This window comes from Diadema antillarum, unplaced genomic scaffold (genome assembly GCF_040938485.1).
Source record: "Diadema antillarum isolate AM-2024a unplaced genomic scaffold, OU_Dant_1.0 seq00001842_RagTag, whole genome shotgun sequence".
In the NCBI taxonomy this organism is placed as follows: Eukaryota; Metazoa; Echinodermata; class Echinoidea; order Diadematoida; family Diadematidae; genus Diadema; species Diadema antillarum.
The window spans coordinates 310089-335305 of record NW_027272514.1 but is presented as its reverse complement, the minus strand read 5'-3'; the positions used below and the strand labels follow the sequence as shown (position 1 = coordinate 335305).

The 25217-nt window shown below is 37.1% G+C and overlaps 1 protein-coding gene across 1 annotated transcript in view; it reads left to right on the top strand.

Moving 5' to 3' along the window:
* Positions 1 to 25217, top strand: part of LOC139712684 (uncharacterized) — a 37013-nt gene that overhangs the window by 4250 nt on the left and 7546 nt on the right. The window lies entirely within an intron of this gene.

Genomic DNA, 25217 nt, shown 5'->3' with positions numbered 1-25217 from the left:
CATTTTGTTTCAACATTTTTTGCTTCTGCTTGCATAGATTATAGTGAAAATAATAACTTAGCAATATCAAATGAGTGAATGAGGTAGGCGAAAACTCTCTTGTTTTATTCCGAAGAAGTAGTATCAACGATCAACGAATGACATAATTATAATACCATGCAAACACCTACGAAAATGATACTAACCAGAAAATGCAAGCTTGGTCGCAAGGAGAGAATTCTTTAAGTTCGAGAGAATGTAACAAAATACTTAACCGCGAGAGATTGTAAATGTAAGTATAAAATGAATGGCTTGGGGCCACTAAAATTGGTGTCGGGCCACCAACTTTATCTTTTTTTTGGCCCGATCGGGCAGCTAAGATTCCAAATGGATTGTTACTTTTCATTTCGGGCGACCTGATATCTTGTTGTTTTTTTCTGGCCACTAAATTTCCCATTTAAAGATGCCCTTTGCTCGAGTGATCAAACAGTCCACCAGACAAAAAAAAAAATTAGTGTTGAGTCCTGCTTATAATCAGATATATATATATATATATATATATATATATATATATATTACATTATTATTTGCATGTATGATTTTGTTTTCCTGCTATGGCTGCCCCATTTGCTTCCACCGTTGCTTTATAGCCTTCATCACTTCTTGTTTTCTAATCAGTGACTTTGTCGAGTGAGGCTATTGGCCCGAAGAGGTCGGGCAAGAATACTCGAAAGGTCTTTCTTTTAATACTCGAAAGACTCTTTCGAGTCACGGAGATGTGCGTTAGCTTTTATGGCACCTTCCATACGGACATCCGGCACTTACTGTGATTAAATCCTCTGGCGGCTGCTTGTCCTTTCTTCAATAAATTGTTAATAAAGGCTGAAACCATTATGCATAGTAAATAACATCAACCTGGAAGTCCCGCCGTGTCATATCTTCGTTTCGGCAATGAAAAGTGTACCGTTCTAATCTGATTCGCGCTTTATTCCTCCTTTTTTTTTCATGGCAAAAAGGAAGAGATGTGAATGATTACAAAGATAATTAAAAAAACAACAGCTGTAAAAATAGCACCAAAACTGATTATCTGACTGATGACATATTAGCTGTTAATATTGTTGCAATGCTTGCAGTAAAAGTCACTGAAATCATTCGTGACTGACGGATGAAGGGAGGGGGGGGGGGGGATTGGGATCACTGTAAGAAATATAAGAAACCGTCTAAGAATGTACTTGGTGGGACCGTGATATACTCAATGATGACAAATTACAGCGCACGAGTATAACTACGGTAGTCACGAGTATTTTCATATCTTTGTTCTGTTTTGTTTTATTTTGTTTCAACAAAATAAAACCATCAAACACAAGATCTGCTTCAGTATCTTACACACATATCCGACATTCTGAAAGAAAACGAGACCTAAGCCCTAGACGTGAAGTCGACATGTGTTTATTGTGTACATGGCTTAGTTCCTACCGAATGTAAGACGCGACAGATCGATAGGAGCAGTTTGCGGCTTACGAAGAAATCAATAGCAGGGACCCTAATAGCCAAGTTCTAAAGAGTCCTGACGTCACACGACCCCTACAGATGTGCTATCTGTATCCTACAAAATGAATCAATCCAAAAAAGACAAAAGTCTACAAATAGAACAATGTCATTCACATTTGCTTGTTGTATCCGAAGGAAAACTATAAGCTACTTTTCTATTAACTCAAACGTTTTAATGTTGTATACTGAGGTGCATGTTCAAGCTAGGAAAATAAATCTGTATTTTCCTTCTTGTTTGACGGGTAGCTTATGTACCTCGGAAGTGTGTGTGTGCGCCTGTTATTCTAGCGCTTTTCTAGGAGCGTTTCTTGGTCAAAAAGAAGAAAGGATTATACAGTATCTGAAATGGATGATTCAAATAGTATCGGTGATTGAGGGAATACTTGCAGGTCGGTGTCCCCAAAATTTGCTTTCTTGAGTTGATATCAACATAATATTATCAAAGTGTATGTTGTATAATCTTGAGATTGAATCAAGTATTTACCCCCCCCCCCCCCCCAAAAAAAAAGAAAGAAAAAAAAATACAAAAGTAGTATAGAGGATTGTAAAAGATGGGCATTTCTTATCAATTTATGCAAATGCTAAAATTAAGAGTAAGGATCTACTTTTCTGGGCTTATATTATACTTATCATAGGCATTATGATGCTGTCTTCGATCTTAAACGTAATTTGCCACACATGTCCCTATATAGGCACACTAATGGTACATTTAATAGTTGTTTTCTTTTACCTGCCTGCAAATAGGGCCCAACTAACTCCGACAATGTCCAGTAACACCGGACTGGTCTTTTTTTTTTAAGTTCAGATTCATCACAGTTTTATATTAGTATTCCTTAGTCAGCACACCTGCTACAAAAGCTCACAAAGTGTGGGCATAATTGTACACACCGAATTAACATAAAGCTTCCCAATTTTGAAAGATTTTAGCACCGAACGTATAGGCGCACAACTTGTGACCCTGGTGCATTTTGAACCAGTGCTATTTTTGTCAAATTATCTGAGATTGATAGTGATCGCTTGATCGCTTGAGTGAATCCGTATAAGATTGAAGGCTATGATTCTGTCCACCAGGAGGTACCATTTCGTGATTTTACCTTGTCAGTCGAATAACCTTGATTATAATGAAGAGTTTGTTTGCAAAAACTGATAAGTCCATTTGTGAAGATTTTGAAGTAAGGTCTCTGTCATAAAGTACAAAATAATAACTTTTATATGATATATTGGTTACCACATATAAAGGTGAAAATTTCCGAAGTTATGATCAAAAGAAGCAAAAATTTTCTAACTATTCTCTTTATTTTTCTTGACCTTTAATCACAAGAATCTCCACTTATCGGTTTTTGGAAACAAACTCTTCAAATATATATATATATATATATATATATATATATATATATATATGTATATCATATAGATATAAATATGTATACCTACAGTGTATAGATTAAAAACTGAAGAGCTCTGAAGCTCATGCTGTCAATACCAACATTGTATTTTCTGAAGCACAAATTTTCCTGCTCCTCGCCATTTATCAAGAACCATTGATAAAGGCGAGACGACCGAAAATTTGTGCGTCAGAAAATAAACTGCTGGTATTGACAGCATGACCTTGAGTTCTCTAGTATTTCTGATATTCTTGTACCAACGCGTGAACTGCAATTTATTATACATGTGTATATTTACAACTATATTCATTCATTTATTTATTTATTTATTTATTCATTAATTCATTCATTTATTTATTCAGATCACATCCTATATCACATCATACAACTCTTTACACATTAGTATAACTGCTTAAAGTCTAACAAGGGACACACAGGAAAAAAAAATGTATGTTATCAGTGCAGCTTGATATTAATTCATTTGGCAATATTGTTTAATCATGTATATTTATATTTGCATGAAGTATATCTTTCTATCCTGCTTTTATTTGATAATGTGATTCGGAAAAAACAACCAACAAACAAATGCCATGTACTTATTAAAGAGAACAATGGTGTTTTGACAATAAGCATGAGTATAATTGATTAAAAAACACCAAGTTTTTCCACTTAAAAAAGACACTTTCCTATGTGAATAAAACAAAACGAAAATTAAGAAATTGTAATTATCTATTGTCTTTAGATCAGATTATCTGTAAATACAACACCCTCTCATTATCTTCATGTTCCTATGGGAGGAAACGAATAGCAGGGTACATGGCTTATGATATGAATTGTGTTCACTGCTAGGTGTGAAGACCACGAAACTACATTTTCAGTCCGTATAATTTCAGTCTCCTTCCGGCTCATTTTGCTTGCCGCCGGAGGCCAGTCAAGAATAGATTCGAAAATGGATCGGTAAATTTTGTGAGTATAATAATTAGATATGTATTTTCCCCCGCCGCCGGCTCTTTGTCCATTGATTTATGGGTCAATGAAATGCACTCACTGACCGGAAATTGAATGCCACATCAGTGCCAAATTAGAAGTGGATAGTTTGACGTATTGACATCTATTTCATTTTAATATCGCTATACTTTCCAGGGCGATAATTAAATGAATGACTGCAAATGTATGTAAATTTCACACACCTTTCGATCTAAGAAATTATTCCTGGCGATTAAGAATCTTGCAGGTGTCAGGATGGGCTGAAATAGTTCGGATCCTGCATGAATGCCCTCATCTCATTAGGCAAGATTTTTATCATCCATATATTCCTTATTGAACGCTCTACCGGTGCGTGGGTACCTTTTTTGTTATGCCATTTTATTTCCACGTCAAAAATATACATGGACACGATAATAGTGCATAAAACATGACAAAACTACGGGAGAAAAAATACTTCAACATTTTGACAAAATACATTTTTATATACAGAACATGAAGACACTTACCTCAGTATGTAGGAGGATTGACAAAGACCGTTAGTCTTCTAAGACTGATCACGAGATTTACAGCTCAAGATGATTCCGTATATTCAGCACAACTCAGAGATTGGAGGTAAATAGAAAGGACCAAACACACACACACACATACATACACACTCAAAACAGAAGGCAAAAGTAAGTGTAGCCAGATACACACATTAAAGGCATTATTTACCATTTGCAGATGAAACAGAAACCCAGCTTTAGCGCTTCAAAATAATTCTAAAATGTGAGTTTGGGATAGACATATCGAATGTAAGAAATGTAATCAGTGTGATCTTTGTTCAGTATCGGTAACTATACAAAATGTGAACAATAGTTATGATAAAATTGTTTGTAGAATAAACCGTCTACAGTTCTGGTTTATTGAGAAAATGGTGATATCTCGTTATATTTTAGGCTTTATTGCAAAGTTTGTATTATAGTTGGATGTTCAACTGACCTACACTTATGCATCAAATGTGAAAACTCGAAAATTTTCTTAATCACTGCTTCCAGTGGTAAAGAATACCTTTAAATGCAGCTGAGAATTTGTTCGTTATGAAATACGAGACAGAATTTGTTTTCATTTGCCCGTTAAGTGTGATTGACAGATGATGTATCTGGCAGAATCTTGGTTCGGACAGTTTTTATTTTGACGTTGTTGGTGTATCCAAGTTATCTGAAGAAAAGACAATAGTTGAAATATCATAATAACATAATGGCACATACTCAAGAAACTCTTCTGGGGACAGAAGTGATGATCGAGGTATTAGGAATTAAGACAAGTCAACAGGTATCCACATTGCATAGTTTCTTACAGTAATATTGATTTTGATTCGAAATTGATGATATCATAAATGTAAATACTTTTTGTATTTGTTAAATTAACCAAGTAGACATTGGCTGTGACGCACTTATATTACAATTATAGATCCCTCATGTAACAAATTGTTCATTTAATCATTTTTCTTTCATTAGCACTAGAATATCTTATTGATAACTATCAATCAGTAACAATGTTAACACATTGCTGCACAGTAAAAAAAAATAATATTCACAAAAATACTTTTTAACTGCCTGAATTGCAAAGTGGCAGACTCGACTAGCATACTAGCATTCAAGCTATTTTCTGGTTCCTATTGTCCTTGCTCTTTTTTCCATATTTGTGAGCATGTACGATCATCATTATAAGCCTTTTCGCAGTTGTAACTGCGCATGCGCGAGAAAATCGGGTTTGGAGATAAATTAACCAAACAGTCAATGCGTGCGCGGCTCGGGCCGGGCGATCGAATCGACAGGTGATTCGTGAATGCATTGTGGATGTTGGCGGACCAACGAACGGTAATTTTTGCCGACATTCTGTGAATCTTGACTCTAGGCCTTTGATAATCTGTTTATCTATATATTCCTATATTAATGAATCATGTATTTTTTTTTTTATTTTTTTATTTTTTTTTATTTTTTTGCGTTGTGAGATTTTAGACGATCTTCAATCATAGTCAGTTTTAGACTAGGTCCAGGCTAACTGCGACATTTTCGATAAATAGTTAAATATTCATTTCTGAATTCTAATCGTCACTGTACACACGTACGATTCAAGTGCAGACTACGATTATTATAAGTTTGTTTATCTCCAATGACCTTTGACATAAACCCACAATGCAATGCGCGCCGAGATTGCGAATCGGCTTTAAAGCCTTTTCGCAGTTGTAACTGCGCATGCGCGAGAAAATCGGGTTTGGAGATAAATTAACCAAACAGTCAATGCGTGCGCGGCTCGGGCCGGGCGATCGAATCGACAGGTGATTCGTGAATGCATTGTGGATGTTGGCGGACCAACGAACGGTAATTTTTGCCGACATTCTGTGAATCTTGACTCTAGGCCTTTGATAATCTGTTTATCTATATATTCCTATATTAATGAATCATGTATTTTTTTTTTATTTTTTTTATTTTTTTTATTTTTTTGCGTTGTGAGATTTTAGACGATCTTCAATCATAGTCAGTTTTAGACTAGGTCCAGGCTAACTGCGACATTTTCGATAAATAGTTAAATATTCATTTCTGAATTCTAATCGTCACTGTACACACGTACGATTCAAGTGCAGACTACGATTATTATAAGTTTGTTTATCTCCAATGACCTTTGACATAAACCCACAATGCAATGCGCGCCGAGATTGCGAATCGGCTTATTGCATTGTATCATAATTTCAAATTCATTCATTTCTTCATTCAAAATTCAAACATATAAAAAGTTCACCCACTTTATGGGATTATCACAATAACGGGTCACACGTATTATCGGTCCCCCTTGTAGACATGGTCTCTCATGAAAAATGCACGACCTTTACTGAGTTCGCTATTGTACTGAGAAAAAAAAATGACGATCATAATGAGCAGTTGTCAACCATTCGTTCGTAACGTAAGCAATATTTCACACAAATGGTATCAAACAGACCATAGATTGATGTCATTTAGGCCCTATACATTTATTCAAAACGTAATGAAATTACTCGCAAACAATCACCCGTTCATTCCATGCGTTAATGACTAATTGATTCAAATGACCGGACGTCAAGTATGTCATTAAAAAATTCTCCGAAAACTGACCGTAAAAAATCAAACAAACAGACAAAAACACAAAAAAAACAAGAAACAATTACCGTGAAATATTTTACATATATTGAGCGGGCCATCATTATGTTTAAGCAGAAATTGATGGCACATTGTGGAATTTTTTTTCTATCGATGTATGTTCATTCGTGTGACTTTTTACATTTTTCTGTCGCAATTATAGTGGTAATGGAAAATTCCCATTAATATCTATTGTGTGCATACATCGCTTTGGTTATTGGTTGATTGCCCGCTCGCCCGTGCGGCCGAAGCTCATCGATTTATTTCGATTGGATCTACCAAGAGACATGCATCTAAAAGAGAGGGAGCTGACAGAGTAAGGGGAAGGGAATAACCGAGATGGAGAGATAAACAGATAAATATCGATAGATAAATAGATAGATAGATAAATAGATAGATAGATGAATAGATAGATAGATAGATAGATAGATGGACAACTTGATGAATATAAACAGAGAGAGGTATATTACCGGAAAGGGGTAACGAGGTGCGAAAAACGAAACGAGAATTGTAACAGGGCAAAGAGAAGACGGCCTCTTGGGAGGCATATTGAAGTTTTGCTCTTCAAACATGCCGAAAAACTCCCTGAAATGACACGGCGTGACAATGAAACGCATTTCATTAACCTATTAACCACTCCATGTCCCCAAACCTTCTCGGTATTCCATGCACATGAATGGTAACTCAAAGTGCAAACTCCCCTTTCCCGGCTCACCGTCGGCCAGAATTCCAATAATTGCCCTTGACAAAGGGACCCCCTGAGCAAACCGTGCACCGAAAATTGCCAATTCATTCCAAAAAAATCCCCTCCCAGGTCCTCCCATTACATGATGATGATGATGAGTATTGTTATCCTTTTTTTTTTTACTTTCATGTAGCTTTTGCGGAGAACTCTCTTCTCACACTGCAAATTATAGGTGTTTGAGCTCTTTTGAGTAGCCTGTGCATTATTGGCCATCGCGTTGAATATTTTACAGATTAGGAAAATGTGATTAAAGTATTTGAATTTAAACTTCATTCATTTTTCAAAACATAATACAATCAAACCTGTCCAAATCCAAGGGAGACAAGTTATAGTTATAGACAGGTGGCCGCTGTAGATAGGTTCTTTAAGCTATCGTTCCTTAACATGCTTTTCTCTTAGAGGAAAATGTTTTTAGTGGTCGTATACGCCAGGTGGTCGTTATAGACGGTTCGACTGTATCTTGTACAAAACAAACAAAACACATACAAAGAGTGTACAAATTAAAGCAATAACGAAGACGAGATAACTTCAAGGCCTTGGGGAGCTGGATATTTTGGATTATAACAAGGTATGCCTTAACAAGGTCAAATTGTTCTCGAGATCATGCAGGATAAGGCGTGTAAATTGGTGGTATATAAGATCATCATATCAATGTGCTCTACATAAAAATACACTGGTATGTGATTGGTCATACTGACAACACGTGACTAATGCAGAGAGGATCGAAATCGTTATACCAAGTATTATAAGCAGTGGCGTTACGTCAGGTAATATGATGCAAGAATTTTGGCTGGCTACCAGTGGGGCTATAATGAAATGAACTGAATTTATGTAGACGATACACTGCAACATGTTACCTTGTCTGTAGTGTAGGAACACTGAATGGTCTTGGGGAATATTATAATGTAGGTCCCGCGGTGTCGTCATGTGTTATATTACACCTCTAAAAAGGCAATGTATGACAATTACTAGTATCAGGTCCAATGGCAAAATTCTGAAGAGCGTTCTGTATAGGCGTACAAAAAGGACCATTAAAGCGATAAGGATCAGCATTGTTGATGAAGTTTTGTTACTTCGTTCAAATTGAAACCATTCTTTTTGTATTGGAACATGATGAGCTTTAATTTCTATAAAGAGGTAGAATACGTATACGTTATGTCGCTAAATATTGGATTGATAAAAGAATAATACCGCATAATTAACATTATTAATGATGATATGCATGTACTTCTTTTCTTAATTCCCTGTACGATGTTCACTACGTCATTCAAAGTAAATGTATACCTGTTACTAGTCTTAGGCTTAGCCCATACTATTAATGGGTCTTGTTATTTGTGAGAAGAAAACAACGTGCTAATCATATGATGTTAATTGAATATTTGGAATTTGAAGCTTGAAGCTGTAATTAAAAAAAAATGGATTACGGCCTATCTAGAAATGGATAGGATGCCAAAACCAGACAACGATGTCTATGTGATCGGAGAGTGCATTTTTCTTTGATATTCTTCAAAATTTGAGGGCTCATACCTCATTGATAAGGTTCGACTCGGTACATTTAGTTTCTTTATAATATATATATATATATATATATATATATATATATCATATATATATATATATATATATATATATATATATATATATGACCGTGCACCTCAAAACGAACATAAAGTCGCACACACTGATTTTGCGTGAGGACTGAAAATAAGTGAAATGGGTCAACCTAGCCGAACTTGACTTTTTCATACTTTCTGAAAGAGCGGGTCTTCTTTTACATTATGCTAAAATTTGGTATCATAAAACGGGCAGGAAAGTGTGTTTTTAGCAGTTTATCTCGAACGTTTTTGGTAGAATAGTGTGGTTATGTGTGTCTTTAGAATCCTTTTTTCATTTCTGAAAACCCTTGTCCACACTCTTCACTTTCAACTCTAGTAACTTTTGAAAGAATAGTGCTACTGCTTTGAAAGTTGGCATTGATTATGGACAGAATGTGTTAATGAGGCATGCTCAATTTCAGTTCAATCTGATAATCCCTTCATTGTTGTTACTCTGGTGGTTTACTTCCTGTTTTTGTCCCATTCATCGCACAGCCAGCACGGTTTAGTAAAGATTAAGCGCTTGAATAGACACTGCACTTCAGAGCCTCTTTTCTCAGTTCACACTTTTCCTGAGTTTGTGCTTTCTTTCAAATATTTAGATAGGTTAGGAGAGTCCATTTGATTTGAGTTATACATCATTTTAAAGCTTAAAGTCTGCTCTTTCAGAATATGGACTTAACTAAAAATTCATGTCTGGCGACTTTTTGTTTGTTTTGAGGTGCATTGTCACATATATATAACATGTGTGACGGAGGAATGACCCGCAGACGTTGCAGTAATGTTCACTATGGCCTTTTATTTTCCCTTTTATTATCTATCTATCTATATATAGATATAGATATAGATATAGATATAGAGATACATAGTTTATCATAATATATGAAGAGTTTTATCGAACAATGTGCTAATTCCATTCTTGTTAAGTTGTGATATTTGCGATTAAAGCTACTAAAAGACAAGAAGAAAATTCAGGATATTTGTAACCATAACCTCTAGAATATTCCTTGTTATGTTACAGTGAAGTATGTATGGAAAGGTTTTATTTTGCTCTATCTGATGATGGTCTTACTTTGAAATGTTTGTAAATTGCGCTTTGCCCATTTCACACCAAAGTTCTTCATATATATATATGGTGTGTGTGTGTGTGTGTGTGTGTGTGTGCAAAAAATGTGTATAACAAACAAAGGACAGATGAAAACATGCCAAACGGGTTATAATTTGTGCGTGGGCACGAAACACAGACCCAAATAATGCTCCTCTGGTTCCCCTGATACCAGTTGTGTGCAAATTTCCTTGATTAGCGAAAGAAAAGGAATCTCATATTTCGCAATTAATGCAGAGAATGGTACCCCTCTAGTCTGATACAAGCACACAAGGTTATTTGATGCCGTCTGGACACGATGGCTAATTATAGCACAGCTAGTCAAAATACTAATTCCATCAAATCAAATGACGTAAATGCACTTCGTGATAAGGTTAGTTCAATGGAGGCTAATATATACAGAGGTATTTTTAATACACAATACTGATATGGCTGATGCTTTCTGTGAGTAAATGGCAAAAATAAAAAATAAAAAATAAGTGTACCTAATGTCTCAACGTATAGACCTCCTACAAAAAATCACCCCTGATCATGCTGATACTGGAACGAATAGCAGTAATCCTACACATTTCAGTGATCTGATCGTATCTCTCTTGCTTCGGACTACACTTTGTCTAGTAACGTTTAAAGGAAACCAAAGCCCAAATATGAATGTAGATTAAGTGAAGGCAGCAATATTAGCAGGACATACATGTGAAAGTTTGAGGAAAAATTGGGCAATCAATTAAAAAATTATGAATTTTTAAAGTTTTTGTGCCGTCATCGCGGAATAAGGAGACAACTATACTTCATGACGTCATTGTGGATAACAATACAAAGAAAATATAAAGAAAATTCCAAATATTTTCACTTTTCTTGCATAATGAAAGAGCACTTGACTTACCTCTTTCAGAAGAATAACATTACTCTTAGTATGTCAGTGATAAGTCAATGGAATGTGTATATTTCATGAAGAATGATATTTTGTGGAATTCGTCGTTACATTTTCTTTATATTGTTGTCTGTAATGATGTCATGAACTTTAGTAGGCTTCTTATCCAGCGATGAAGGAATGGAAGCTTAAAAAAAAAACAGCATAATTTTTGAACGGATTTGTCCGGTTTTCATCAAACTTTCTCTGATGTGTTCTACTAATATATCTGCTTTCACTCAATTTACATTTATGGTTGGGCTTTCGTTTCCTTTTAATGTTGTTTCAGCGATAGCCATTGATTGCCACCTTAAAGCTCGTTTGCAGTTGGCCATTTCCATACCATTCCCTCCCCTGAGCAAGTTTAAAGGGATGGTACAGTATCGGTTGAGATGGCGCTTGAGTTTCTCATCATTTTTTGATGATGATTTCAGAGATAATGAGAGACCTCTTTTGACATATGAAAGAGCATGATATAATTCTGAGAGGAATTAAAAGTTTATTTGAGGAAAGTTGGTTTATATTTCTTCATTTTTTTTCATTGAATAAACTTTGAATTCCTTTCAGAATTGTACGCTTTTTAGCGTTTTATTAAGTGGCTTCTAAGTATCTCGCAAAAAGTTAAAAGATGAATTCTCACCTCAACCAATACTATACCATCCCTTTAGAGAAGACCTCAAAATGATTTTAAGACTTTTACATTTAAACATAATTATATAGTTTGGTTACACATCCTGCAAGGGTGCAGATTTTCAGAATCTATTATAATTGATTAGGATGAGGAATACGAACGTTTTTAAAATTCATAACAAATCACAATGAACGAGGACGATGAGACGGCAGCTTCACATAAGAATGCATGATTGAATTGTACACAGGCAATGAACAAGAAAATACTTATATACACAGGCAGGCAATGCACAGGCAATGAACAAGAAAATACTTGGGATGAGGAATACGAACGCTTTTAAAATTCATAACAAATCACAATGAACGAGGACGATGAGACGGCAGCTTCACATAAGAATGCATGATTGAATTGTACGCAGGCAATGAACAAGAAAATACTTATATACACAGGCAGGCAGTACACAGGCAATGAACAAGAAAATACTTATATACACAGGCAGGCAGTACACAGGCAATGAACAAGAAAATACTTATATATATTATTATATAGTATCATGTTTGTACTTGTACTTGAATGTGTATATGTACAATGTACAATGATGGTATAGAAACCAATAAATCAAATCAAATCAAATCAAATCAAATGTTCAAGGAAGCTGAACAAAAGAAGAAAGCATGCTTTATTCTAAACAGATACCGTATTGTAATAGAATGACGGTGCTATACATTAGCCTTACGTTGTTCCCCCGTGAACAAGTTGAATAAGTGGGACAGAGTCCACAAAACGTTAACGAATCCCGACATACAGTATGTAAACTCTCCCTCACGATTTAACATGAAAACAAAGTAAAATCATAATGAGGGTTAAATACGCATATACAGTTACATCCTAGACACCACAATATGTTCAACGTCAGTGAATTGCATGTGTGATCAGTTAGTGCAGTCATCTTGCTTGTTTTGGTAGAGTTGTGAGTGTTGTGAATGTTGACTATAGATATCCCAAGCTTTACGAGATGTAATGCAGTGATTACCTTAGTGATATCAAGATGATACTGTGTGTTTACGGTCTTGCATAAACCTGTATGCTATACAGTGAGTATAATGTACTAGTTTCGATTGATAGAGAGCGCCATTAGAAAAAGTACACATTTCTCACTCAAGTTCACACATTGATTGTGTAGTTGTACATGTTTCATCCTGTTAAGGGCACACTCGCCAAAAGTTCTTTACGACATGTTCCCCAACAATGTTCAAATTGATTGCATTGTTATCTGCACTTATGTCTCTTGTTTGCTGGAAAAGAATTTGTTTGTTCGATTGATTAATCTTATTTTCTTCAACATAATTTAATATATAAATCAAATTTCTTGTCAGTAACATCACAGAAAACATCAATGAACTGACTAAAATGCACTTGATTCGAGGAAAAAAAATACATGTTATGTGTACATTATTTCCATTGACCATTTTTCCATTGTTATATCAAATTTCCAAATAAATGTCATTGAACTAAACTGTAAAAAAAGAAAAAGGGTTGTTTTAGATATAAACAATTGTATCAATTCGTCGAGAAAAAAGAAACAATTATCAAGAAAGTTCCTTTAAAAATTCCATCAATCAAAATCAACTACGACCAATCAATAAATGGGCGTAGTCAAAAAGCAATTTAATTATTCCAGATTTTTTTTTTCATTTGGCCAACACCAAAACGACAAAAAGATTTCATATAAATTATGGAGTTAACTGGGAATACATCGCTCATGGCATTGCATTGAGTCGACAATAGGAAAGAATATGAGTTTCTTCGTATAATTGATTGATCATTAGAAAATGAATTGATTTTTTTTTTTTCCTAGAGGGGAGGGGGAAATAAGGGAAAATCCTGAGGGATCTTTAATCTAAATCAAATTACAGTGGAAGGTACTGCAGCGAACTATAGGAGAGAGATACCATTCCTGGCTTTTCCTAAAAGACAGTTTTATTGGCACAGTGTTGGGTAGATTATACTTATAGCGCGTGAATACTATCACCTAGTCACATTAAGGTAATATACATTCACCTCTTTATTATCGCAGACCAAATACAGACAGATAGATAAACATAAGCAGAAAATAAATTTGGTATAATTTGAATGGCATTACATGAGACATCCTGAGTGGATAAATAGAATATTGTATCATTGCGTATAGACGAATCAACAATGCTAAATGAATCTTTTTTTATACTTTTTTCTAAAGTTTCTCATGTCTTCATTTTTTTTTTAAAGTTAAACATTAAAGGTCCTGTTAACCTTTAGGAACGGTGATTTAAAAAATATTCAAGATATCCCATTTAATGCATTTGCGTAGGTCCGTTGTACTACAAAACATCCTATCATATGAAATTTTCTCGATAAAGCCTGAAATACAAGGAGATGTCTGTATTTTTCTCAATAAACCGTAACTTTAGACGGTTTAGTCTAGAAACATTTTAATCATAACCATTCTTCACAATTTGTATACTTATATTTAACAATACTTAACATCAATTTTACTTATCTAAATTTTTACAGTGGTTATTTCTATCCCTTGCCTATCCCTATCAGAAATATTTTAAAGCACTAATGCTGGATTTTTTATTCATCTGCAAATGTGACCGTGCACCTCAAAACGAACATTAAGTCGCACACACTGATTTTATGTGAGGACTGAAAATAAGTGAAAAGGGTCAACCTAGCCGAACTTGACTTTTTCATATTTTCTAAAAGAGCGGGTCTTCTTTTACATTATGCTAAAATTTGGTATCATAAAACGGGCAGGAAAGTGTGTTTTTTTAGCAGTTTATCTCGAACATTTTTGGTAGAATAGTGTGATTAGGTGTGTCTTTAGAATCCCTTTTTCATTTCTGAAAAACCTTGTCCACACTCTTCACTTTCAACTCTAATAACTTTTGAAAGGATAGTGCTACTGCTTTGAAAGTTGGCATGAATTATGGACAGAATGTGTTAATGAGGCATGCTTAATTTCAGTTTAATCTGATAATCCCTTCATTGTTGTTACTCTGGTGGTTTACTTCCTGTTTTTTTTTGTCCCATTCATCGCACAGCCAGCACGGTTTGGTAAAGATTAAGCGCTTGAATAGACACTGTACTTCAGAGCCTCTTTTCTCAGTTCAAACTTTTCCTGAGTTTGTGTTTTCTTTCCAATATTTAGATAGGTTAAGGGAGTCCATTTGATTTGAGTTATACATCATTTTAAAGCTTAAAGTCTCCTCTTTCAGAATATGGTCTTAACTAAAAATTCATGACTGGCGACTTTTTGTTTGTTTTGAGGTGCAGAGTCACAAATGGTAAATTAAGCTTTCAGCTCCATGGCTGTGGCAGCACTGGCACTGCTGGCGGTCATTAAAAGTCATCTCAATTATCTGCACTCAACTGCCAGGTCTCAGTTGTAAGTACCTCTAAATAATCGATGAGAGTTCAGAGTTATGCCGGTTTTTTGGCACTCGCCATTGAACCCAGTTCGGATAGAATGTGTGAAACCCGTAGAGGACGAGTCCCGAGTATAACGGGCAGGTGTCTATGGGAAATGTGTGTTATAGCAAAATCAGCCTGTCATCAGTGTCCTCAGACGATTGAATGCGATAATAGATACTTCCCTCTGGGGTATATTTATATGAGAGTGCATGATGTCCTCAAAGCTATTGCTTCTTGTGGCATTTCATCACAGGGCGCTGCCACGATTATAGTTAACTAATCAGTTGTCAAAGTTCAGCGGACACTCAAAAAATGCTGACTCACGCGCGCCGCATACTCTGTCTTGATTAAATGAAACATGATTGACACGTTAAAAAGGGAGCTATTCTGGTGTGGGGGGGGGGTTGTATTAACGAATAACACAGCTTGTCATTATCACTTCAGTCAATTTAAGGTATCTATTCATATCATTTGTATACTGTATCACTTTCCATTTGACTATTCAAAGTGGCTTCATCATCGGTGTTAAGCACCGTTTTCCTGAGGGCCTTGTGGAAGATACACAGAGACAAAGAACGTGACAACAGAAGTTACGGAATATCAGAGACACTAAAATAAAATATTAACTTGAGTTTTGATTTGAAATAATAATAATAATACATACATACATACAATTTCTATAGCGCCGTTCTCCACTTTGATTAAATGCTCAAGGCGCTTTACAATTGTACATCAAAGCAAACAGACTGAAGATACAAGTACATCACCGTAATAGAAGAAGATGAAGAAGCAGAAAAAAAAAGACATGAAAGTCTGTCTTCAAAAGACACTGGTCTTCAAAATGCACTGCTAAACAAATAGGATTTTACATTACTCCTGAAAGATGTTATAGAGCTTGAGTCTTTCAGCTCACGAGGAAGTGAATTCCACAGTGTTGGTCCAGCGTGAGCGAAAGCTCGTTCCCCCCAAGATTTCCTAGAAAACGGAATATGTAAGAGACCTGAAGTTGAGGATCGAAGAGTTCGTGAAGGCTGGTATTGACGAAACAAACAAACATTGTAATCAGGAGCTGTTCCCTCAATAACGTGATAAACCAAAAGAAGTATCTTAAACCGAATACGCTCCTGTACAGGCAACCAACGAAGACTCTTCAGGATAGGTGTGATATGACTGCGTTTACTTGACAAAGAAACAATACGTGCAGCGGCATTTTGTAGCTTTTGTAATTGGGCAATTTGCGAGTTTGGTAGATTGAAAAACAAACCATTACCGAAATCAAGGCGTGAAAAAATAAGTGCATGAACAAGTTTTTCTGTGGCAGAGCGAGTCAAATACTTGCGAATAAAACCAATATTGCGCAATTGATAACGGACTGATTTAGAAATGTTGGTGATTTGATCAGACATAGCCATGTGAGAGTCAAACATAACACCCAGATTGCGACATGACTTTGACAGAGGAATATCATTACCTACAATCGAAATACAATTAATATCCAACTTATTCAAGTGAGATTTAGAACCAAAAAGGATAAATTCACACTTGCTGTGGTTTAGAAACAATGAGTTAGACCTCATCCAAGCATCAATATCAATGATGCAATTTTCTAGACAGCGCAGTGCATGAGATGCTTGGATTTGATGTGGTGGAAAAGATACAAAAACTTGTATGTCGTCTGCATATAGATGGTACCGAACAGAATGCCTTTGAAATATTTTCCGCAGACCGATCAAATAGATAGAAAAAAGGGTGGGCCCGCCAACAGAGCCTTGAGGTACACCACAGCCTAATGGCTTTGAAGACGATGTGACACCATTCAAAAGAACAAACTGTGAATGGTGTGATAGGTATGATTTAAACCATTCGAGAGCTTGTCCCTGGATACCCAAACTTGTATTAAAGTGTATTGACAAGAATTTTGTGATCTACAGTGTCGAAGGCCGAAGACAGATCCAACAAAACCATTGCTGTGACGGATCCAGAATCCATTTCCCTTAAAATATAACTAGAAACATTTATCAAAAGGGTCTCCACACTCTGGTGAGGGCGATAAGCCGACTGTAAAGGATCGAATAGACCATGTTCCAGCATAATAGTCTGAGAGTCTTGAAAACACAACTCTCTCTAAAATCTTGAACAAAAATGAAAGATTGCATACAGGACGATAACTTGTCAGTGATTCCTTATCCAATGAAGGTTTTTTCAGCAAAGGACGGATCAGACCTTTCTTTAAAGATAAGGGTACGGTAGCTTGCTCGATACTGAGGTTAACAATTTGAGAAATAATCGGGGCAAACGTGGGTGCGCAGTCCTTTAAGAGAATGGTTGGAACCGGATCCAATGGACAGGATTTAGGAGGCAATTTACGAAGAAGGAGAAGTATTTCTTCAGTAGTTGTATGCTGGAAGGTTTCCAGTGTGGAAGAGGTAACAGGTTCAGATTCAGGTAGTACAACATTACAATTGAAATTATCTCGGATTTTTTCAACTTTCGAATGAAAAAACTGACTAAAAGTTTCAGCCATGGCACAGCCATCGACATGTTTAGCCAATGGAGATGACTGTTTGCGGTTCAAAAGTCGATTGGCGACGTTGGAAAGCTTCTTATGATCATCTCCGCAGTTTTCGATGAGTCTGGTGTGATAGATGCGTTTGGCTCTGGACACAAGGTAGTTTACTCGGTCTCTCTGATCACAGAACAACTTTCTGTCTGTCTGCAGCTTTCCATTGTTGCGCCATCTCCTCTCAAGTCGCCGCCGCTCTTTTCTTGCTTCAGAGATACCATAGTCATACCAGGGACTGTACTGATGAGACTTCACTTTCCGAGTCTTGGCTGGTGCGTGAATGTCCAGTAACCTGCTAAGTTCTGAATTGTAGCGTTTCACAGCATCATCAACGTCGGCTGTTGACAAGGACAAAATGTTACTGTCAGACACGTCGTTGGCGAAATCAGTCCTGTTGATGCATTTTATGTTGCGAGATGAGAACGTAGCATCATTCCTCTCTGGCTTGTTCAAACGAAACAAGCAGGTTACGGCGGAATGGTCGGAGATGCCGGGAATAACTCGTGTGTTAGAAAATAGCAGTCTGTCAGATTGCCGTATCAAGATGACGTCGAGAATATGGCCATGATCATGTGTAGGTGTAGTCACCGACTGGCGGAGTCCATGGCCATCGACGAGGTCGTTGAACTTCTGCGTGTACTGGGATGAGAGCTTATCTAAGTGTATATTAAGATCTCCTGTGATTACGAGAGAAGATAACTTATACAACTTTTCATCTAACAAATCCGAGAACTCATCAATAAAAGATGAAAAAGAACGATATGCTGGTGGTCTGTACATAACTACAATCTCAAAACTAGTAGTGTTGTTAGAGACCACGGCTGACATAGATTCGAAACTTAAATGGTGATCTGATGGATTGAGAACTACAGAGAGATTGTCCCTGTACAAGAACCCAACACCTCCACCACGCCTGGAGGCTCGGGGCTGGTGCAGAAATACAAAACCGGGTGGAGTGAGATCTGTGATGGCTGCATCATCTAATGGAGTCAGGCAAGTCTCAGTCACTGCAACTATATCAAACTTGTTATCAACAACAAAATCTTGAAAAATTGTTGACTTATTACAAAGAGATCGGGCATTGATTGTACAGAATCTAAGATGGTCACTAAATTTGTCATAACCTCCTCTTTTCCCTCGATGTGTCTTCGACCTCCGACCGATACCCAGGGACAGAATACTCTTCCATACTTCTTTGTTTTCTTCACGCCATTTTGGGGATTTACTGCCACAGTTGTATGAGTGAAGAAGCTCACTAGAATATCGAACCCTAGAATTGCGTGTGCCAAAAGTTATAGAATCAGACACATCTTCAGAAGGGCCTGGATTCGGGTTAATATCCCCACATATAAGCAACTTTACACGATAAGTTGATACAGTATTGGAGTAGTACAGTATGGGGCTCCCAATGTACTTGCCCTTTGGTTGTACAGTAGAGCCATGGGACATACCAGGCTGGGTAGCACACATACGACAATAGGTCTGTGATAGCTGTGAGTGCTATTACACAAAAGAAGGGCAACAAATACAAAATATGCAATGCCAATGGTAACATTGTGTCAGTGAGAGTGAACCACACAGAATCAAGTGCAGTGAAGCCTATGCTATAGCAAGTATAAAATGGCTGTGGTTGTCTGCACTGTATACACTGTAGCTGTACTGAAAAATCAATCCACTGTAAATGCGCAAAAACAGTACAAAAATCACTACAATTTGTCCAGCAAGTGCTTGAAGACAAACATTCAAAGATAGAGTACAATACACACTCAATGAAAAACTTACAACAGGAGAAATAAGCGAAGAATTAAGAGCTCTGCTGGCGGGCAGCCACCGGGCGCGCGCAACCACCACCAAAAAAAAAAAAAAAAAATAATAATAATAATAATATGCAAATCTTTAAACGCTTCACCTCATTCGCTCATCCTTCCCTCCCTCTCTCCCTCTTGCTCTCTCTTTACCTCTTTCTCCTAGTCTGCCTGCTTATTTCTCTCTCTACATCTCTTTCTCACTCCTTTATTTCTCATTTTCTCTGACCCTATCTTATTTCTCAAGGCCGTCTTTCGTCGTCCTCTGGGTTGTCGCAATGGCATACCCTGGCTTGCGGAAAGAACACAGTGTCCCATAGTGTGGTCAAAGTTTGTCCACATAGTCGGCTATGTGAAAACCGTGTCCCACAATGTGTTCACAGTGTGTCTACATAGTCGGCTATGTGAAAACAGTGTCCCACAGCGTGTTCACAGTGTGTCCACATAGTCGGCTATGTGAAAACAGTGTCCCACAGTGTGTTCACAGTGTGTCCACATAGTCGGCTATGTGAAAACAGTGTCCCACAGTGTGTTCACAGTGTGTCCATATAGTCGGCTATGTGAAAACAGTGCCCACAGTGTGCACAGTGTGTTTACATAGTCGACTATGTGAGCACAGTGGTCCACAGTGTGTTCACTGTGTGTCCACATAGTCGGTTATGTGAATACATCCAAGTCCCACAGTGTGTACACATTGTGTTCACGAAGGGTGCGTTTATCAACTCCTTTTTTTTCAGCAGAAACAGGTTTTCTAAACTGCTTTCATTGATTTTTTTTTTTAAAGATGATGAACGCAAAGCTGTTTTGATTATGGGGTTCGGAAAGCCTTATTGAAAACCACAAATTGTTGCTTTTCGAAACAGGTTTCAGCCAGAGACATGTTTCTATAAGCGAGATAAACGCAAAGCTGTTTCGAAACAGCTTTGTACTGCGCACGCTGTATTGTATTTAGATCCCTTCTCCTCGAGTCAAACGGCGCAATGCAGCTGTGCAGTGACAAGGCAAGTTTTCGTGTTGGCGATGAGTTGATACACGCGACTCATTTCGGAAGGCGTTTGCAAAGGGCTTTGGAAACGACTTTTGAAAGTAGGCGTGGAAAGCTCTTTCAAACTGGGGAAATATGATGAACACAACCTTAGTCGGCTATGTAAATAAGGGTGTCCATGTTAAAGTCGACTATGGGAACATAGTGTCCTACAGTGTGCACAGTGTGTCCACATAGTCGGCCATGTAAAACGCATAAATTTGATAGTGTAGAGAGGATTTTGAGTACACAATAGTTGACTGTAGGATAGATTTAAGAGGTATTTAACGAATGAAAAACATGCATGTCATAGTTTCAAACCAAAGAAAAGACCAATGAGAAGAATGTAGTTTGCAGAAACCATTTTTTTTTGGGGGGGGGGGGGTGGGAGGAGAAAGGAACCATTTAAACATTCGTAGTAAGTACCACTCAGCATGAGTAAAATTAAAATATTTTGTTGTCTCCTGTTGACGTGACAATTCATTTTTCCCAATGGAATTACTGCTTTTTGTCGACATCCAGTTTTTGACACAATTTCTGACGGCAATGGAAGTGAAGCTGAATAAAGCAGAGCCCCCTTTAAACGAAAAAAAAATCTATCGTTAGAGCGTTGGAATTCAATTTGAGCAATCAGTTATTACCCTCTGAGCACTGATATGCGATAACAATCAAATTAAGTGATAGGCCTATTACTGGCGAGTGTAATGAGTCCCAAATGATCAAGGTCCTGTAGCACTATTATATCACTATACTAAGTATACAGTAATGGTGAGATGCCGATCGTGCGATGAACGGTGGTAACTTTCGATCGCTGTTTCCCATGTGCCGTAAAACTGGGCGTGTTCTCGCAGTCATTTGTGAACCTTTATCGTGAGGACATTTCCATTCATTTTGCTCCAGTCGCACATAAACACACATGTATATGTATATATATATATATATATATATATACACACATTTATCAAAAAAGTAACTAATTTCACATCAGCAACGAAAAGTAATCGAAAATGCCAACCACTTAATAAGTCAAAATTAATAGTGTCAACTGTCTTTCTCCACTATAAAGTGGTGAAAATCCAATAAAGTGTACGGATCAGCAATACTCTCTCTCTCTCTCTTTTTTTCTTGGTTTTTTTTTGGGGGGGGGGGGGGTTTCTATTTCTTGTCCGAGTCTTACCACATCTGCCGAGTCCATATCCCTGTCCTCAGTAAGATTCTTTTTTTATTTATTTTTTTTACAACTCACAGTGACACAATATCACGAATACACTTCGTAAAGTGGTGAGGAAATTATACTGGATAGTGATATAAAAAAAAATAAATGTTGAATCTATTCTGGCATTTCATTTCAATCCTCGAGTTCTTTGAGTGTCGATCGGTAGAAAAAAACCCATCTCATCGGACACACTGTCCACAGTCACCAGTACACGCACACACACACACACACACTCTCTCTCTCTCTCTTCATTTTGTGCGTACTGTTTTGAAAATTCTCGCCCTCCAGTTCCTTGCACTTACTGTTTAACCTTATAAAGTGCGTTTCCACATTATTTCCAAGATGGCTGTAATGAAATACAATCATACGCGCGCAAAACGGTTAACATTGGCGACACCTCTATCCTTTTTCCCATCTGATGTTTCTTTCAATCTAGGTCAGTAAATTTGATCATGACATGAAATATTACTTGGAATTGTACTTGGAATTGTAATTGGATTTGTACATGGCATGGAATTGCCCTAGCAATACACAGTTTGCTTATAGTATTACAGTCACCGACGGTAGTCTGTTTCAAAAGAACGGTCTTTGGCGATAGCAAGTCCCCTGAGACACTCGTTATTGTGTTTGAAGCTTATAGCATGCACTCCAATGAAAGATGCTTTGTCTTTTTTTTTTCTCTCGCTCTCGCTTTTCTAGACCTCGTACTTGAGATACGCATTAATCACTATTTGATATGGACAAAATGCTTGTCGACCTCATGTATACTTACGCGTCGTAAAAAGAGAGAGAGAGACAGATAAAAAACAGGGGAAAAGAGAGAGATGGAAAGAGTGTGTGTGTGTATGTGTGTGTGTGTGTGTGTGTGTGTGTTTGAAAGGGGGGAGAGACATATAGTGACGGGGAGATAGGGGAGGGAGGGGAAGAGAGAGATGTAGAGCGAAGTTTATGCACTATGTGCTGGGGAGTGCTCGGGCAATATTGTGAGCATCGTGCGCTTGTCATCTTGCACTCGCGACGGGTGCAGTGAAGTATAGCCAATTAGCCAAATGAAATTACAGCGAGAACGTATAGGTAGACTCCGCATTTGCATTCGGCTGTAATTACTTGCCTAAAATATCTTCGTACATAATCATCTCGTCCGAATAGCCATGCCGAAGAAAGCGCGAAATAATCCGAAACAAGCCGGCACGGTGCCTGTTGTGCATGTCCTTCGTTCCTGAGTGAATCTGGTCCACTGAGTAGTAGGTAACTTTAAATCAAGAACTATTATAGAAGTAATTAAAGATAACATGATATAGCAGGGTAAAACGCAGTATAGAATACGTCTTCATTACAAAATACCATATACTTTTTTTACCATGAAATACAGGGCCTAACGGTTAACCACAAAACAAACAAACAAACAAACAAACAAACAAAACAAACAAACGCTAAAAAAGGCACACAATCATTGCTGGCGGAATGAAAAGAGCAGCTATACCAGGAAGGTGTGAAGAAACTCTCCTCCCTGGTTATACCGCGGAATCTCAGTCCCTATTCTCATGGTTCTGCTGCTTCGACCAGCCCTCATAGGGTCTCCATCCAAAGTTTGAAGGTAACCACATAGTTGAAGGTGTACAGTCGACTTGTGTAGAGTATGGGGGAAAGGGATGAAGATAATCAAAAATATGTTTTAGTTGTGTTTGAGATGGAGCCTCAGGTTTCCAACTTTTTTTTGTGAGATAATGAGAAACCTCCTGTGAAATATAAAAGAACATACAATTCTTAGAGGGAGTCAAAGTTTACTTGATGAAAATTGGATTTGAAATGGCCGAGATATTTTTCACTCTTTTTTCCTACTTTGTTTTGGATTTTTTTTTGTCTGTAACTCGACATTCAAGGCCATGTCAGAGTCGTCAAATCAACTCTGAGAAAACTAATCAATCATACACCACACATCCTAAGCACTCACGTAACACAAGCAGACGCACACACAAGCACAAACACCAACAATAAACGCAAGAGGCGCCATTTCTCATGCACAAATAATGATGCTACTCCGAATCCACACACCTACGCAAAACATGTAGTTTAAAGATACTTGTATAGTATTAAACTCTAATTTTCAAAGCAACAACAAGAACAACGCACCGAAAACACTAGACAAGATGATTAAAGAGCGCACAATTTACACAGCTACACCGCGTTCGATGGCATTATGACCGCTTCTGCTTTGCATTATTTAGTGTGCTTGAAAGCAGCCGTGCGCACGTGTCTCAAACGCACGTGACTGTATACCTAGAAGTTTCTAGTCTTAATTTAGAGGGGTCTGAAGCCACCGGCTTTTTGGGTGCTTGATGAAAAATGATACATTTTGTTCCTTGCCGTATACAAACCAATTCAAGTAAACAAGAAATAAAACATTCTGAATGACTATAGACCGTAGTAGTACGCTGCATGCATGGTTTGTGAACAGGCGTCATCTTCTCAGCAGGTATACACTAAAAACAACAACAAACAAACGAACAAAACAAAACAAAACACAACCCCAAAACACACACACACACACACACACACCAAAAAAAAAAACATTCTTTTTCTTATGATGTGATCAATGTGAATGTTCCACGAAAGATTACGGTCATTGACTACCCCAAACATTATGTTTCTCATTGCCAATGATGGAAATGCGAAAATTTCGAGCTTGTCATGTTCAAGTTGTAAGCGTTCGCGTGGTGTGTACAGTAATGCGCATTAGTTAGAAATTACAATAAGTTGACTCTCACATAACTATTTTGCCTAGAGGTTAATAAATGTCTCTTTCGCTTTGTTTTAATTTCTCGTGGACCGTTTGATGATAACAATGGTAAAAGAAATATAATCGGCATATTATTATGATGCTATTTCACATTATACCAGGATGTCTATCACTGCAGAACTACCGACAAAGAGACATTATATAGCGGAAATCGTTTCTCTGTTTACTGGCTAAGCACGTGATGTGGAAAACCTTACAAGTGTGAACAGTTAATCCTCTTTTCTTTCCATTTTTTCTCTCTCTTTATATCAACTTTTATACCAAGGTGTTCATCACAAGCATTACAATCATGATTAAGTGATAAAAA